The following is a 15,346-nucleotide window of genomic DNA, read 5'->3' as shown; positions in this document are numbered from 1 at the left end:
CATGTAGATAGATATGTCTATCTACATGAATATATCTATATCCATGTAGGTAGATATATCTACATGTCTCTCTCTCTCTCTCTCTCTATATATATATATATATATATATATATATATATATATATATATATATATATCACTTTTTTCTGTGCATGTGTGGTTTCCCCGGGGGCTGCAATCCAGATCCACATATAAAAGTGATCTATATATATATCTTAAATTATTTATATATATATATATATATATTTGCCACCAGTTGGCTTGCAGTTGCAGTGCACATACTTCAACTGACGCATTTCAACTGTAGCTTTTAGGCAGCAATAAAGAAGTCAAGTAAGTCTTGTGATTATGTTTCTGCTACAAAAGGATCAGACTTTTGTCTAGTGCCAGTTTTAGTTCCATAAGGAAGCGCAGAAGGTTTATATGACTACTGCAAAGAGCAAATCTGTATTTTAAGTAAATACCTGAGTACGTTAGTAAAGTCACCCACTACCTGCGCTATAATACAAATGAAACGTATGTGCGGGGCGGCTATGGAGAGATGAAGAGCACGTTTGCTGGGTGGTAATAAGGGAATCCGAGGAGGAGGACATGGGAGTGGGAGCAACAATAATGATTGTTGGACTGGGTGCAGGAGGTGCTAAAGACTGTGACAAGGTGTTTGAGTGTCTTGAAAGAACGTGCTGATTGAGGGAAGAAGCGCAGGTAAGGTGGCCTCTACTATTGCACATATCACACACAGACGCAATTTTATGACTGTCTATGTAGGCTAATGTTTTAGAGCAACAGTTTAGCCAATAGTAGAGATGGCATCTTGATGGATGACTGCTGCTGACGTCACTCTGGTTATAGAGGACAGCTCTGACATAGGATCAGAGACCGAGACTGCAGATACTGAGACAGCATCTGAGGGACAGGACAATGGCGCAGACTCTGGGAGTGATTTTTCAGTTGGAGGAGTCCCATTGGATAACTCCTTCCAGTAAATTGTGAGGGAGGTGATGAGGGAAGTCCTGTTGTCCCTTCGCAAGCACAGTCTGTGCAACAGGGCAATAGTGGGTTAGCCCAACCCAGAGAGCGGGTGAATGCGGGGGCAAGCACAAAGAGGGTGCTTTCTTGGGAGCTCCCCAATTTATTTCAGTCCCGAATTCCACTGCCCAAATTGTATTGTGGAGACATCAAAATTATCAATCACAAAACAAACTGTTTTTGTAAGGCAGGCACCTGTGTTTTTGGTCCTGGGTTCGGCGGCTACATAGGGAAACATACTAGACCCAAACATTTCTGGAAACTAGACATCCGGGGGAGTCCACATAGGTGTGACTTGTGTGGATTCCCCAAAGTTTTCTTACCCAGAATACCCTGCAAAGCTGAAATATTGAATAAAAACTCTATTTTTCTTGCATTTCTGTCCCACAAACTACAGGAATATTCCTCGATCCACAAAATTCCTACCACCCAGTGATTCTTCACCTGTCCTGATAAAAACACTACCCCACTTGAGTGCCTATACCTAGTGCCTGCGTAAGGAATGGATCCCCCCAGGGTCAACAGTTGCCTCATGTAAGTACCAACATTGACTGATGTGTGATATATTCCTGTCACGGGCACTAGGCCTACCCCCACAAGTGAGGTATAATTTTTATCGGGAGACTTGGGGGAATGCTGGGTGGAAGGACATTTGTGGCTCCTCTCAGATTCCAGAACTTTCGGTCACCGAAATATGAGAAAAAAGTGTTTTTTGGCCACATTTTGAGGTTTGCAAAGGATTCTGGGTAACAGAACCTGATCAGAGCCCCACAAGTCACCCCATCTTGGATTCCCCTAGGTGACTAGTTTTCAAAACTGTGCAGGTTTGATAGGTTTTCCTAGGTGCCTGCTTAGCTAGAGGCCACAATCCACAGCTAGGCACTTTGCAAAAAACAGCTCTGTTTTCTTTGTCAAAATGTGATGTGTCCATGTTGCCTTTCCTGTCGCGTGCATTAGGCCTACCCATGTAAGTGAGGTACCATTTTTATCGGGAGACTTGGCGGAACACAGAATAGCACAACAAGTGTTATTGCCCCTTGTCTTTCTCTACATTTTTTCCTTCCAAATGTAAGACAGTGTGTAAAAAAGACTTCTATTTGAGAAATGGCCTGTAATTCACATTCTAGTATGGGCACCCCGGATTTCGGAGATGGGCAAATAACCACTGCTGCTCAATACCTTATCTTATGCCCATTTTGGAACTACAAAGATTTTCTTGATACCTATTTTTCACTCTTTATTACTTCAGCAAATGAATTGCTGTATAGCCGGTAGAGAATGAAAACCCATTGCAAGGTGCAGCTCATTTATTGGCTCTGGGTACCTAGGGATCTTGATGAACCTACAAGCCATATATATCCCTGCAACCAGAAGAGTCCAGCACACGTAACAGTATATTGATTTAAAAAATCTGACATTGCAGGAAAACGTTGCAGAGTAAAACGCTGAGAAAAACTGCTTTTTTTTCAGCTCACTTTCAATATTTTTTTTTTTTCACCTGTTATTTTCTGTAGGAAAACCTTGTAGGATCTACACAAATGACCCCTTGCTGAATTCGAAATTTTGTCTACTTCTCAAAAATGCTTAGCTTTCCAGGATCCAGTATTGTTTTCACACCCATTCCTGTCACTAACTGTAAGGAGGCTGAAAGCACCAAAAATAGTACAAATGAGGTATGTCCAAGTAAAATGCCAAAATTGTCTTGAAAAATGTGGTTTTCTGATTCAAGTCTGTCTGTTCCTGAAAGCTGGAGATGGTGGTTTTATCACCACAAACCTTTTGTTGATGCCATTTTCAGGGAAAAATCCACAAGCCTTCTTCGGCAGCCCTTTTTTCCCATTTTCCTACTCCAGGGGAACCCATAAACTCTGGGTACCTTTAGAATCCCTAGGATGTTGGAAAAAAAGGACACAAATTTGGCGTGGATAGCTTATGTGGACAAAAAGTTATTAAGGCCTAAGCGCGAACTACCCCAAATAGCCAAAAAAGGCCTCTGCACTTGGGGGGGGGGTGGCAGCAGCTAAGAGGTTAACAACATTAGTGTGAAACTATATTTTTTTCCATATTTTTGTACTTACTGTGTTAAGGATAGGGACACGATATTTTTTTAAACAATATTTTTGACATAATATTGGTGTTACACTTTATTGATGATTTTGATATTGTGTCAGTGAATCAATGCCCTTAGTCTTTCATTCTAGATATTGGTAGTTGTGTTGAGCTGCACATATAATTTTCAGAAAATGTCATCATACCTCAACAAAGATGACGGTAAAAGACTTCCGATGGCTACCCTGGTTGGGTATGGGCTTGATTGTGCCAAATCTCTACACATAGGAATACTCAACAACTAAATATTTAACCTTCAAGCAATTCAAAGCCAGGAAGTCAGGCTAACTAGAGACTCTGATTTAGCGACCATTTCTAAAGATTGTACATTAGCACTCAATAAGACAACAACTGATTTTTGAGATAATGTATATCCTGCATAGATCAAACTTTGGGTGGTCTTCTTGACTTATATCACAGTGCAAACAGAGATCTATGCAATGTCATACTAGCTCTTTTTACATTACCCTGATTCAAAACAGCCCATATTGGTAGTTTTTGAATTTTTATTCAGTCTCGACCTCATGGGATTTTTTTCCACTGCCCCTCTGCTCATCCACTGCTAAACATATTTGATAAATGCAACAGTATCTTGTTATATTGTGCTGCCTGCCCCTAGTTTCAAGTAGTTGAAATTGTGAATGAGTGATCCAAAAGTGATTTGCACATAAGAAGTTCATGAGGGGAGTTGCGTATCACATTTTTAGTGTCAGGGCTTTTCCCCGGCTGTGCAGTTGTAGTGTACAATGACACACTATCAAATATAAAGGTCATGATATATCCCACCACACACACCACTGGGTAAGAGAACCCTCATCTAGTTTTTGGATAGGAGAAGAGATTTTTCAATGCACAGTGTATGCATTTCAGCACACCTCATGCTAAGTGATGACTTCCACTGTGCAGGGTCTGCATGGCTCGCAAATATAGCCTCAACAGAACATTCAGTGGTGTGCCTAGCCAGCTGGAAAAAGGTTGGAAATATGCAACACTCAGCTTCATAATCTGTCTACAAAGGTATGGCTTCCCAAAGGTGTGAAGTGAACTGCGGAGTAGATTCAATAAATATTTCTAAGTCCTAGCAGATGGACAAAAACCCACAGTCAGTCAGACTCATCGCATTCCACAAAAGTAAAAATCCAACCAAACACTTTGAAGTAGAATTTTCCCTCTCAGAGGAGTTTCTGGAAAGGGCACCCTTTTCCTCTTCCAAGAAAGCACTGGCGTTATTACTGGCTTTGAACCACAAGGGGCTTCTTTGGTGGAAAAGCTTATGTATGCCATATAGATGGTCTTGGAACAAGATGTGTAATAGCAGTCAGGGTGGAGCTGTCCTTGTGGTCCCCTGTGGGCACCACCCATCCTCCAACATGCAATTGTGCAATCTCCACTCATTGTTCATGATCAGATGAGGGTAACAGGAGCACTGTTATGCCCTGATTTATACTTTTCGATGCTAAACTGGGTAACGCAGTTTAGCGTAAAAAAGTATACTGCCGGCTAGCGCCATTGACGCTGGCCGGGCATCCTATTTATGGAATGGCAAAATCCGTTGCAAAGCGTGGGCTAACATCATGGAGAATTAAGTAAGCCGGGTGGGGGTGGCGGTATGGGAGAAAGGAGTTTTGCACAAAACAATTACGTAATGCTGGTTAGGGTAAACAAAGATGACTCTAACCAGCTTAGCGTCATTTCTTGACACTAAACATACCATATCACGACTCCGGTCTTATAAAAGACAGAAGTCATGCCCACCACCCCAATGGCCGGCACAGGTGTCAGTGGTCCCCTTGGCATGGTCATTGCATCCAGTGGCCCAGAATGGTACTTTAAAAAAAATCCCAAAATACTTACCCCTACTTATCTATACTTACCTATACTTACCTGGGATGGGGTCCCCCATCCTCCGCTGTCCCGTTATTGTGGGTGGGGGTGTCCTTGGGGCATGGGGAGGGCCCCTGTGGACTTATTCCATGGTGTTCCATGGGAATATGCCCACAGGTCTCCTAATGCCTGCCTTGACCCAGGCATTAAATAGAGGTGCTAAGCAAGCTTAGTGTCATTATTTAGGCCCGCCTCCCTCCCGTGCACCATTTTTGCACAGGAGGATAAATAAGGCGAATGGGCCTTAGAGTAATTTCTTGCCTGGGAACGCCTACCTTGCATCTCATTGACGCAAGGTAATTTTCTGCAAGCAAAAAATGACTTGAACTCCAATATGTTGATGCTAGACGGGTCTAGCGTCAAACTATCAATCTGGAGTTAAGTTTGCGCTGAAATTGCATTAAAAAAATTGAGCTATTTCGGCGCAGAGTATAAATATGCCCCGTAGTGCTTTCAAAGTATTTACCACTGTAGCACTTTAGCACAGTACCACTCCTCACAGTTCGACAACAAAATTAAAAATTGCATGAATTATGTATATCATGTTCACAAAAACATTTCAAGCTATAAAACAAATAAGTGTACCTGAATGGGCTCAATTCCTCTCAAACCCACAGGACATAATTTACATGAAGAGGTGAGTAGGTATCACTTCCAGGTGTGGCTATGGAACCTCAAAAATGTATGTAATGGTGCCACAAAGGACAATTGAAACAATGAACAAAGAGGGGGGGCCCTTTAACCCCACTGGAAAAGGGACAAAAACCAAAAGCAAAATACAAGAATCCAGTAGGGATAGATTCAAGATCAAGTAACTAAGTGAAAACATGAATTATTCACTGGAAAATCTTTCTTGATTCAAGATAAATCAATTAAATTAGATTCAGCTTACTGTCTACAGGTCACACTCGCACAACTGTGTGACAAATAATAAGATCATATAAACAACAAATAAATTATACAAACCAAAAATTGTTACATATCAAAAAGGAAGTGCTATACAACAAACTGTACAAGAACAAGAAACAAAGTAGTATTAAAAAAAGATAAATCAAAAATTCCTTTGAGCACCGTTATTTCTTAACCTATAGCTGCTTAGGACAATTGAGGCTGTTTCTTGAGCTCTCAAGGTAGAGCGATAATGAAGATTCTTTCCATCTCTGGGCACACCAAAGGGTGTCCTAGAGGTGCTCTAAATTTGCAGTTTTGGTGGTGCCTCCAATAAGACCACGCAAATATCACCAAAATATTGAAAAGAAGCAAAACTCACAGGAAAAAAGGAACAAATGTCAGGAACGGTCTGTGGATCTCATTCTTCACATTTTGTAAGGGGTTTGAAAGGACTTTCTTCACTAGGCCATGAAGCTGGACTCTGACATCTGGCAGTGACTGGAAGATGGAATGGTATCAGCCGGTAATCACAGAGCCAGATATCCCAAGTTGAGCCTTCTTGATGACTCTCAAAAGGCCAAAGTGTTGAGGGTTTTGGTCTTGTATAAAGAGATGGCACTTATTTATTTAATTTTTCTAAACGCTACTCAACTGAGTTGACGTCAGCATGCTGTACAACAAAACAATAGAAGGGGGTAGGTTACCACATGCATGAAACAGGCTAGTAATAAAGTACAAAAGATAATGAAAATGGTTGAAATCAGTCTCAGTGTGATGAATGAAGGAAACACCCACTGTATAAAGTGGTGTGCCGTAGGAGATTGTGATAAACTCCTCCTTTTTGGTCAGAGCAAACAATAATTACCATACAATCAGTCAATGGCAACAAATCCTAAATACATCATCCATCAATATTTTAACAAGCTGAATGCTGACAGGTTTCAATATCTTCTCTAGCCATCCTGGGGCTTCACAAGTGTAATAGTAGCCCTGTTGGCAGCCAATGTGAGGACCAAGCAGTAAATGATTATGAAAAATTACATTCTTTGGTAGTGCAGCAGGTGAGGAAAGTGTACTGTCTTTTCTTCGACTGAATGACAACAGAAACAATTATCCAAATTCAGTGACTACACACAGTGACAAAGAGTTGCTATAGAACGGTTGACTTCATTGTCACTCACATTTACTTGCTTTTGCTCACATTAGTGTGTGTTGGCTTTCCTTCCTCTTCTTGTCTTTGTCTCTCTCCTGGAACATAGATGCATTACTTATGTCGTTCCAGTGCTCACTTTTCATGAACGACTTTTTTCTTGTTGATTAAGCACTTCACAAGAGTGCATCTGTTTCCCAACTGTTTCTCTTGCATACTTTTCTTGCCACACTGCTGCTCTCCAGTGTTCCACTGTCATCCTTGTGCTTCTCAGTCATTCCCCCATGTGCTTTCTCACATTTGTGTTTCTTCCTGCCACTTCCATGTTGATCTTTTTTACCCGTTTGCTCCCACCCAGCACTGTACCTTGTTACCTCTCCGTACCATTTTTTCCTTTCTATGCCCCCCATGTAGCACCTGCTCTGTACCAACACAATCTTGTGTTGCTTCTGCCCCATAGTCCTTCAAGCCACGTCTGCCTCCTGCGGTCCACCATGTTGCTTCGACCCCCCTTGTTGGTACCCCCACACTGGGTTGGCTCCTCATCACACGGTTTAAGAAAAAAAGGTTTTGTGATTTTGTTTCTTTTAATTATCAATCCCGATCGGATTGGTAATTAAAAAGTAAACAAACGGCTGCATCATTTTGTAACTGTGCACTTGAATAGTGCAAGATGCTCCAAAATTATGCAGTCCTTTATTATTACATTTTCAGCTGCATCAAAAGCTTTTCTATATTTAATTATTGGGCTATGCTGCACAGTATTAGAGATGCTGTGCAGTACGGCTAATCCAATTAGCATAGCCACTAGGTTCCAAAGTTTTGTCAATGCTTTTTAAAAAAATTTAGTCCAAAACACTGCTCCTTGATTGATTTGACTACTAACACAAAGGTCTTACTCAGAGAAATATGGTAGAAATAATCCACCAAGTGTAAGTTTCACCACAGGATTCTCTTCTGGGAGGATTTCTGCCGGAGGGATTTCTATCATCATCCTACAGCATGGAAATGGCCATTTATGTAGTGGGGAATCGTCCAGTAAAAGTTATAATGACAGGAAATTATTTTGCTACTGCTTTTCACCAGATTATTCATCACCACACTTTTCTCAAAACCGCCGCCCCCGTTTCTAGTCAAAGAAATGACTAAATGCTGCTAAACTGTATGTTTGTGGATGTTTTTCTCTTTTAAGGCATACTTCTAGCTTTTTATCCCCTTTTAGTTATACTTTGTCAGCTTCACAAAATACATAAAGTTTGCGAATTTAAAAAAGAGCTGGAGTAGGCAGATTTTACAACTCTGTCCATCCTTTCCTTAGACCCATTAATTTAGGATCAACTTCAGTAAATGTGTGCTTGCCTTGAAGTTTCTCTGATTCTTCAAACAATTAGCAGACCTATTGCCTTGAGTATTCAACAGCCTTTTTGTTTTTGAGATGCAAATTATGAATTTGCAAACCACAGTCAATCAAGCAGAGGCATCAACTATTCATGGTCCAGAGACTGATAAAGATGTAGTGGGACTCTCACAAAACTGATGTCAACAAAGAGCCTAAAACAGCTTCCTTAATGACATTGCTCACCTATTTGAAGCACGATTCTGAGTCTGGCAGGGCCCTGACAAAGCATGGGTGAGCCAACAAGATAAACGTAGCACTGGCAATAATCAACAAAGAAGGTCTGCTGATTTAGAAACTGAACGCATAGGTCTATTTTTGGGAAGAAACGGAAGTTGCATACCTTTAGTCATGTTCGGTCTAATTGATAGCACCATTGAACGTGTCCTGTTCCCCATTGTTAGTGAGTGCAGGGATACTGGGCATAGAACATGAGTGTAGACCATTCTCCAAGTCAAGGGCCCTCTTAGCACAGCTGCAGGGACTGCCCATTTGCTGTCTAGGAGTATGGAACTGACTAGTGGGTAACGAGGCAGGCATGCTCTCCTCCCAGTCACTGAGAATAGCCATGCCCAGAGATTACCGTGGCAAGATTTGTTTGGATACAGAGCACACCTAAAGTGTATGGGCTGTGAACTTGGGGGTGCTATGTTATTGTAACTAACCATGAATTGTCAACGGCGATGTTTTTTATATTTTGTATCACATGCAGAATGTCATTCAAAAGTGATTTCAAATCCCTTATTTCACAGAAGTTATGTCATGTTTATGCATTATTTATTTTCCAATATTTGTGGATATTACATTATATACTAGTAATAAGGCAAGAGGAGTGAAATATAGAATACTATAGCAGTGATAGTGCTGTTTTCAAAACACGCTTTCCCCATTAAAAATATTATTAAAAAGTAGAAAAATGAACGCTATGTAGTTTTAATGAGATGTGCCAATCACTGACTCAGAGCTGAATAACATGTCACAAGGCTCCACTTTTGAAGCACAGAATTAGAGCGTCACGAACTATAAACTTGCCCATTGCGTTTGCATCAATCAATCCTGTTTCCTGAAGCCAGAAGTCTTGTAGTTTATCTACTTGCAGGGAATAGCTTTCCTGCTGTTATTCAGCCCTGAGAGGCAGCTGGTAAACATAGAGCATACTTCCTCTTGCCTGCTGCTAAAATACCTGCACTGGACGTTCAGCACTGGAGAAATGGAGGCAAGCAGCGCGTGGGAAGAAGTAATACAGGTTTGCCTAAAGATCCTGCACAGTAGAGGGGACATTTTGTTCATAATATGACCGGTTTACACTTCTCAAAATCGGGGTTTAAAAACGTATATGCATAACATTTAAGTGCTAGCTTCACAAATTTGCAGATCCTTATATGAAACGATAAAGCATTTGGCACTTACTTAACCTTTACATAAGGACGGAAAAGGCCCTGTTCACAAAGGTAAATTCAATCATAAATGCAATTTTATAACCAAATTCATCTTTGTGTCCCTGCCAGGAATTTTGGAAGGGATTCATGGCAGATGGATTTGCACTATTACTGCACATTTCTGGCCGAGGATGCAGATAAATCTACAGTAATAAATCTCACTCAATGCAAGGGAAGTGGGCCTTTCAAAGTGTGATTTGTCTTGAAACTTTGAGAACACTCATAAAGATGTACCTTTGCAGGCACTGCCAGACTCCTCTCTGTCTCCTTTTCAGGATGGATATTGCTAAATATATATGTTCCAAGAATGGGCTAGATAACACCCCTTCAAGGACGGAAAGGGGGAAGAGGTCACCCTCAGGTTTACCAGGGCTGTAGGGGAAGGGCTCCCCCTCCGTGGATGATGTCATCCTAATGGAGTACTCTGCACAGGGGGAATAGAAGCGTCTATAAAATATCAAATTACATTTCTTCTAGTTGGACTGGAAACCTGCGATTGGTACAGGGTTTGAGGCATACTACTGGCATTGTTTGTGAATAGCAAAAAATAGAAAAGTAAGCTCATGTCGCGATATGAATCTCCGCCTCTTCTTTTCATTTTTCTATGGGAAGGGTCATGCACACTAAAATTGTAGAGTAACACTACTAAAGTTTTTTTTTTTTAAGTTGAGCTAACCATTGGTTCCAAACGTTCAAAATCTTTGACTAAAGTTCAGCACATTTCAACTAGCCTCCTGGGATTGAAATATGATTACTCACATATTTGGTGAAAATTGATCAAGGATTTCATACTTGTAAAGATGATTTTAAACTTTGTTAATGATTATTAACCTAATGTGTGTTTCTTCATATATCATTTTAAGCACACATTTCTCAAAACTGTTGCCACATAATTTCACCAAACTGGGCACATCTGATCTACTTGGACCTACTCCGCATTAATAGTAGAACCTCCCTTCACCATCTGAGAAAAAAACGTTACTAAGCATGGCCAAAAAAGTCTAGATTGCACGTTTGAAGAAAAAAGGTACCTACACATGTATTATCATGCTAAAAATCTACATTTAAACTAGTGAATGGGCATTCATAACACAAATGTACATTAATTGAGTAACAACATCGCATCTACTGGATTCAGATATACCAAGTGAACTGACCACAAAGAAGCCCTTTTAATAAACGAAACAAAGTGTTGCATGTTGTAGATCTCTACTAAACAAACATGGAAAAACACATATTCAGACAGGTCAACTCCGTACTAAATAATCCCACAACTGCAACCTGTGCTCTTACAGTGTTAAAACATAATTTCCCAGTTCCAATTTTTATAGGTGAGAATAATGAATAATCAGCCGTTTGGAGTTTATGCAACAGAATACTGCATACTTTCCTACTTCCAGCCTAACAGCAACTCACGTTACATAAAGAAAATACCTCTGGAGTATAGTATTATCTCACACCTTAAATTATTAGAATCTGCTGAGTCAACTCATAACAAGGGCCTTAGTCACTGTCATTAGTAATATACAGCTTTCAACTGGAAATAATGGTACAATGGATGTAAACTACAACAGTTAAAAATGTATCTCAAAGGTACTGATAGACCTCAGTTACGGCACTTTTGGAAAAAAGCACATATTGCTGAACAACATTTTTAACCAATTCTGAGCCAGCATCAATAAGCTAGGACTCCCTGCAACATTTCGGAATAGTTAGGTTATTTGCATAGTGCAATGATGTGTGTATATTGTTTTTATCTAAGATAAAGCACCTTAACTGATGTGTTTCAATACTTTTTATCTCTAGGGGGGCACGCCGAGTTTTTCAATCCTAATGTGTATAATAACCCTGACAGAAATACTTTGTAGCCAATGACAATGAGCTGTTTCACCCCAGGCCCACATCGAGTTGCTTTTGAGGAATTTAGACCCACACAGAGCAGCGGCATACGTGATGCTCTTGGAATGACGTTTTTATGGGGTTCTGCCCGAGGAAGGGGCTGCTGCGAGGCTTGTGCATATGTTTATGCATCTGCTAGTGTGCCAAGACCATTTACGAGAACATCAGGGGAGGGGGCTGGAACTTTAGAAGCATTTACTCCAGATGTTGCAGTGACATTTAACGGGACATTTGCTTAATCCCTCTCAGATCTGAAGTGGTTTTGTTTTTCTTCCTGTTCTTTCTCCCACGATCCGCAAAATTTGAGCTGAGTCAGCAATCGCGTGTCCTGCAAAGAGTAAACCACGTCCAAAAAATGGGAATAACATGTAATTTCCTACCAAACAATGCCCATTTCATAATTTGTGTAGGAAAAATATCTGAGAGAGTGTAGTATATTATTGCTGCATGGAGTAGCCTCCTTACTCCGTATACAGACCTTCCTAACCTTCCCAACTATGTTGACCTAAACAGCATATTCTGTCCCATAGGTTTGTATATCTAGGCGCTATATTGTACGTAACTTCTCCACCCGCCTTGAGTAATTGCCACCAGGAGCCTTGTGGTTCCGGGTACATTTGAGGCAAGTCAACGTAGACTGTGGTACGGGACACATAAATTTCTTCAGTAAGTTGATATCTCGCATGCTGAACTGAATGGGAGCTATTCTGCTTTCCAAGGTCTTTGAATCTGCTCACCATTGGCTTTAATTATTTAACAGATAATGGTGACTTACCTGCTCTGCAGGCAACAAGGCGCTTCCAACCATAATAGCAAGGACTGCAAACATATTTATTCATTAGACACACAATACGAGCCTCTACTGTTATGTTCCTCCAACAGAGCATACATTTTTAGGTTGAGCATATGAGCGCACAAGCACTGCTTTTCCGATGTGTTGTTATCTATTTGGGCTTATAACCACCCCCATCCCGCACCCATCAATATCGCTCATTAATGGGCTTGCCCTTCACAAATAATTTGTTATCCGTAAATGCTTCACGTGTGTCCCTCCTTGGGACAGTTTGGTTACCGCTTTGGACATCGACCCTGTTACATGGCTAATTGCACTTTTGGCGATACGTTTGACTGCGAGCGAACTTCTTTTTCTTTTTTCCTTCACGCTCATGCCGTGGTGCTTTGAAATGGCTCACTTATGCGAAAATGTTTTACTTTTCATTTTCAATTTATGAGGCAAGAAAAGTCTGGTTAGGAGTTTACAACGCTAATAGCTTGAACTGAAGCACATGCGAGACCCATTGCATTGCAAATGCTTGTTTTGTGTTGCTTCCTATTTTCACTTTCAAACTCCTTACTTCCTTCCCCCAATAAGCGCTTTTTGTAAGCCTCTCCAAAGATCCTTCATTGCACCTCTGCCCCAACCCCATGTTTTGTTGCTCTATGGGCAGTGCTGATTTACACAACCAACCTGTTCCCTTTTTCTCCCCAATCCCACTCATTGCATTAAAAATCAGAATGTTAGTGGAATGCCCTTCCGTTGCACTGTGCACATGCCAATTCCTTTTTCTTTTTGCCCTTTTTTCGCAAAATTGTTTTAATTGACTAGTCCAAGCTTGGCACTTGCAATCTTGAGTGGTACATTTAAAGTAAAAAAAATCTTCAATGTCATGACCCAGGCACAGGTATACATCATTATGCTGATATAAGATGATTTTGTTTTTCCTGATGCTAAAACGATAATCTAGTGTTGTTTCCTTCTGTCCATATGAAAGAGCAGTGTCAGAAACACAGGCACAGCCAAAGTTTGGATAATGCCATTGAAGAGCATGACCTATTGTGAATTTGACGTCCACTGGGACATTATTTTTATGAAAGAAATATACTTGAACTTGGTTTGAAGTGGCACTTGATTTGACAGATATTGCCATTTTGCAGCCTAGCAAGTAACACGCTTTTCTATTCGTCAGACCAATGATGCATATTTTTCAGTCTCAGAAGGATGAAATGGTGACAAGCCCGCTCTATCCATATACATTTGCATTTGATGATCTACTCTTCAATTAACATTAATTTTGTAACTTTTTTATTTAATGCTGCGAGTTAGCAACTGTGTCACACAAGTTGCTGGGAAAGTAAAATTCTTTTAAGTTTGTGTCTTTCATTTTTCGGTCTGACTCTTAATTTCCCTCTGGTAGGAACTTCTGTTCTCTGTATTTGGTCATAATAGGCGAGTTCAGGAGAACCTGCTTCTTTGCGGCTGGGGAGGAAACGATAGCCTCCTTTCCTGTTGACTTTCAAACGAAATACACACTTGCAAGAACCGATGCCATTACAGTTTAAAAAACAAAACAGACACCAACCTACTTGTAAATGGGCTTTCGATGGCCCGTTCTGCATCCTTGGGCGAGCCTGGCTATCGTACTCCTATCACACACACCCTCCCAGAACCAGGCCTGTTTCTTTCTTTCTTCATCTTCACTGTACATTGGTCGTGTCCTATTTTCCTTTGCATCACATACAACTTCCTATTATTTTGATGCCTCTTTCTTCATTGCTGCTGAACCTTATAACTCGTCCTCCAACTGTATTTAGTCATCTGTTTCTATCCTTGTTTCACGTGCCAAGCTGACATATGTGTATATTTAAATCTCCAGATGCTTTCTTTTGTCTTGTTCAAGAAGTAAGACCATGTTTTCAGCTCTCTAGCTCTATCAACTCTCCCCATCTTGCAATACCTGCTTCATTTAGAGGTGAAATTGAACATGTTTCGGGCAATCACAAATTCCGAATGAATCCCAGATAGGGGGATTAGGTAATCCCCCATCTTAAACCCAAGTTGTATCAAGTTACAGCACTCACTTGTAGGACTTTTAATATCACCCTTTAAAAAATATTTTAGAGCACCAAATTTGTATAAAAAAGCCACTATTATTACATATAATACTTAACATATCTAAAATAATAAACCTCTAGCAGAGTAACCTGGCACTCAAACATAAAGTGGAATGCCCAAAATTATTAAAAGAAGTCGGGTATATGTTGGTCTCCTTTATTAATGTATTGCTATATTTTTCCAGGAGATTTTGAAGTCTTTGCATGCCCATATAAAGCTAGTGATGTTGCTTAAAATGTTCAGCAAACACTTTTCACCAAAAGTAAAGGAAAATGTTTACACACAAAAGTTTGTTTCTCGACAATGTACATTTTGACCACACTAAAGGCCCGATAACGAGTCTGGTGGTCCGAAGACTGCCAGACTCATGGTGGAGGTTGGACCACCGCAGCTATGGCTGTCCGACACCATGTTACAAGATTGGCGGTCAGTGCCACCAAAAGACCGGTGTCTCTTCCAGGATCTCTGACCCTGACAAGATGGCAGCAGTCATGGCTGTAATCAGCAACAGTGGAACTGTAGTCAGCACAGCCGTGCTGATTACAACCGTGTTCATCACCAGACTTTTCATGGAGGTTCAACCACCATGAAAATGCTGGCAGAGAACCAGTGCAGGGGGCCACATGGGGCCCTTGCACTGTCCACAAAATTGTCGT

Source organism: Pleurodeles waltl, chromosome 4_2 (genome assembly GCF_031143425.1).
Source record: "Pleurodeles waltl isolate 20211129_DDA chromosome 4_2, aPleWal1.hap1.20221129, whole genome shotgun sequence".
Taxonomy (NCBI): domain Eukaryota; kingdom Metazoa; phylum Chordata; class Amphibia; order Caudata; family Salamandridae; genus Pleurodeles; species Pleurodeles waltl.
This window is presented reverse-complemented; position numbering follows the sequence as displayed.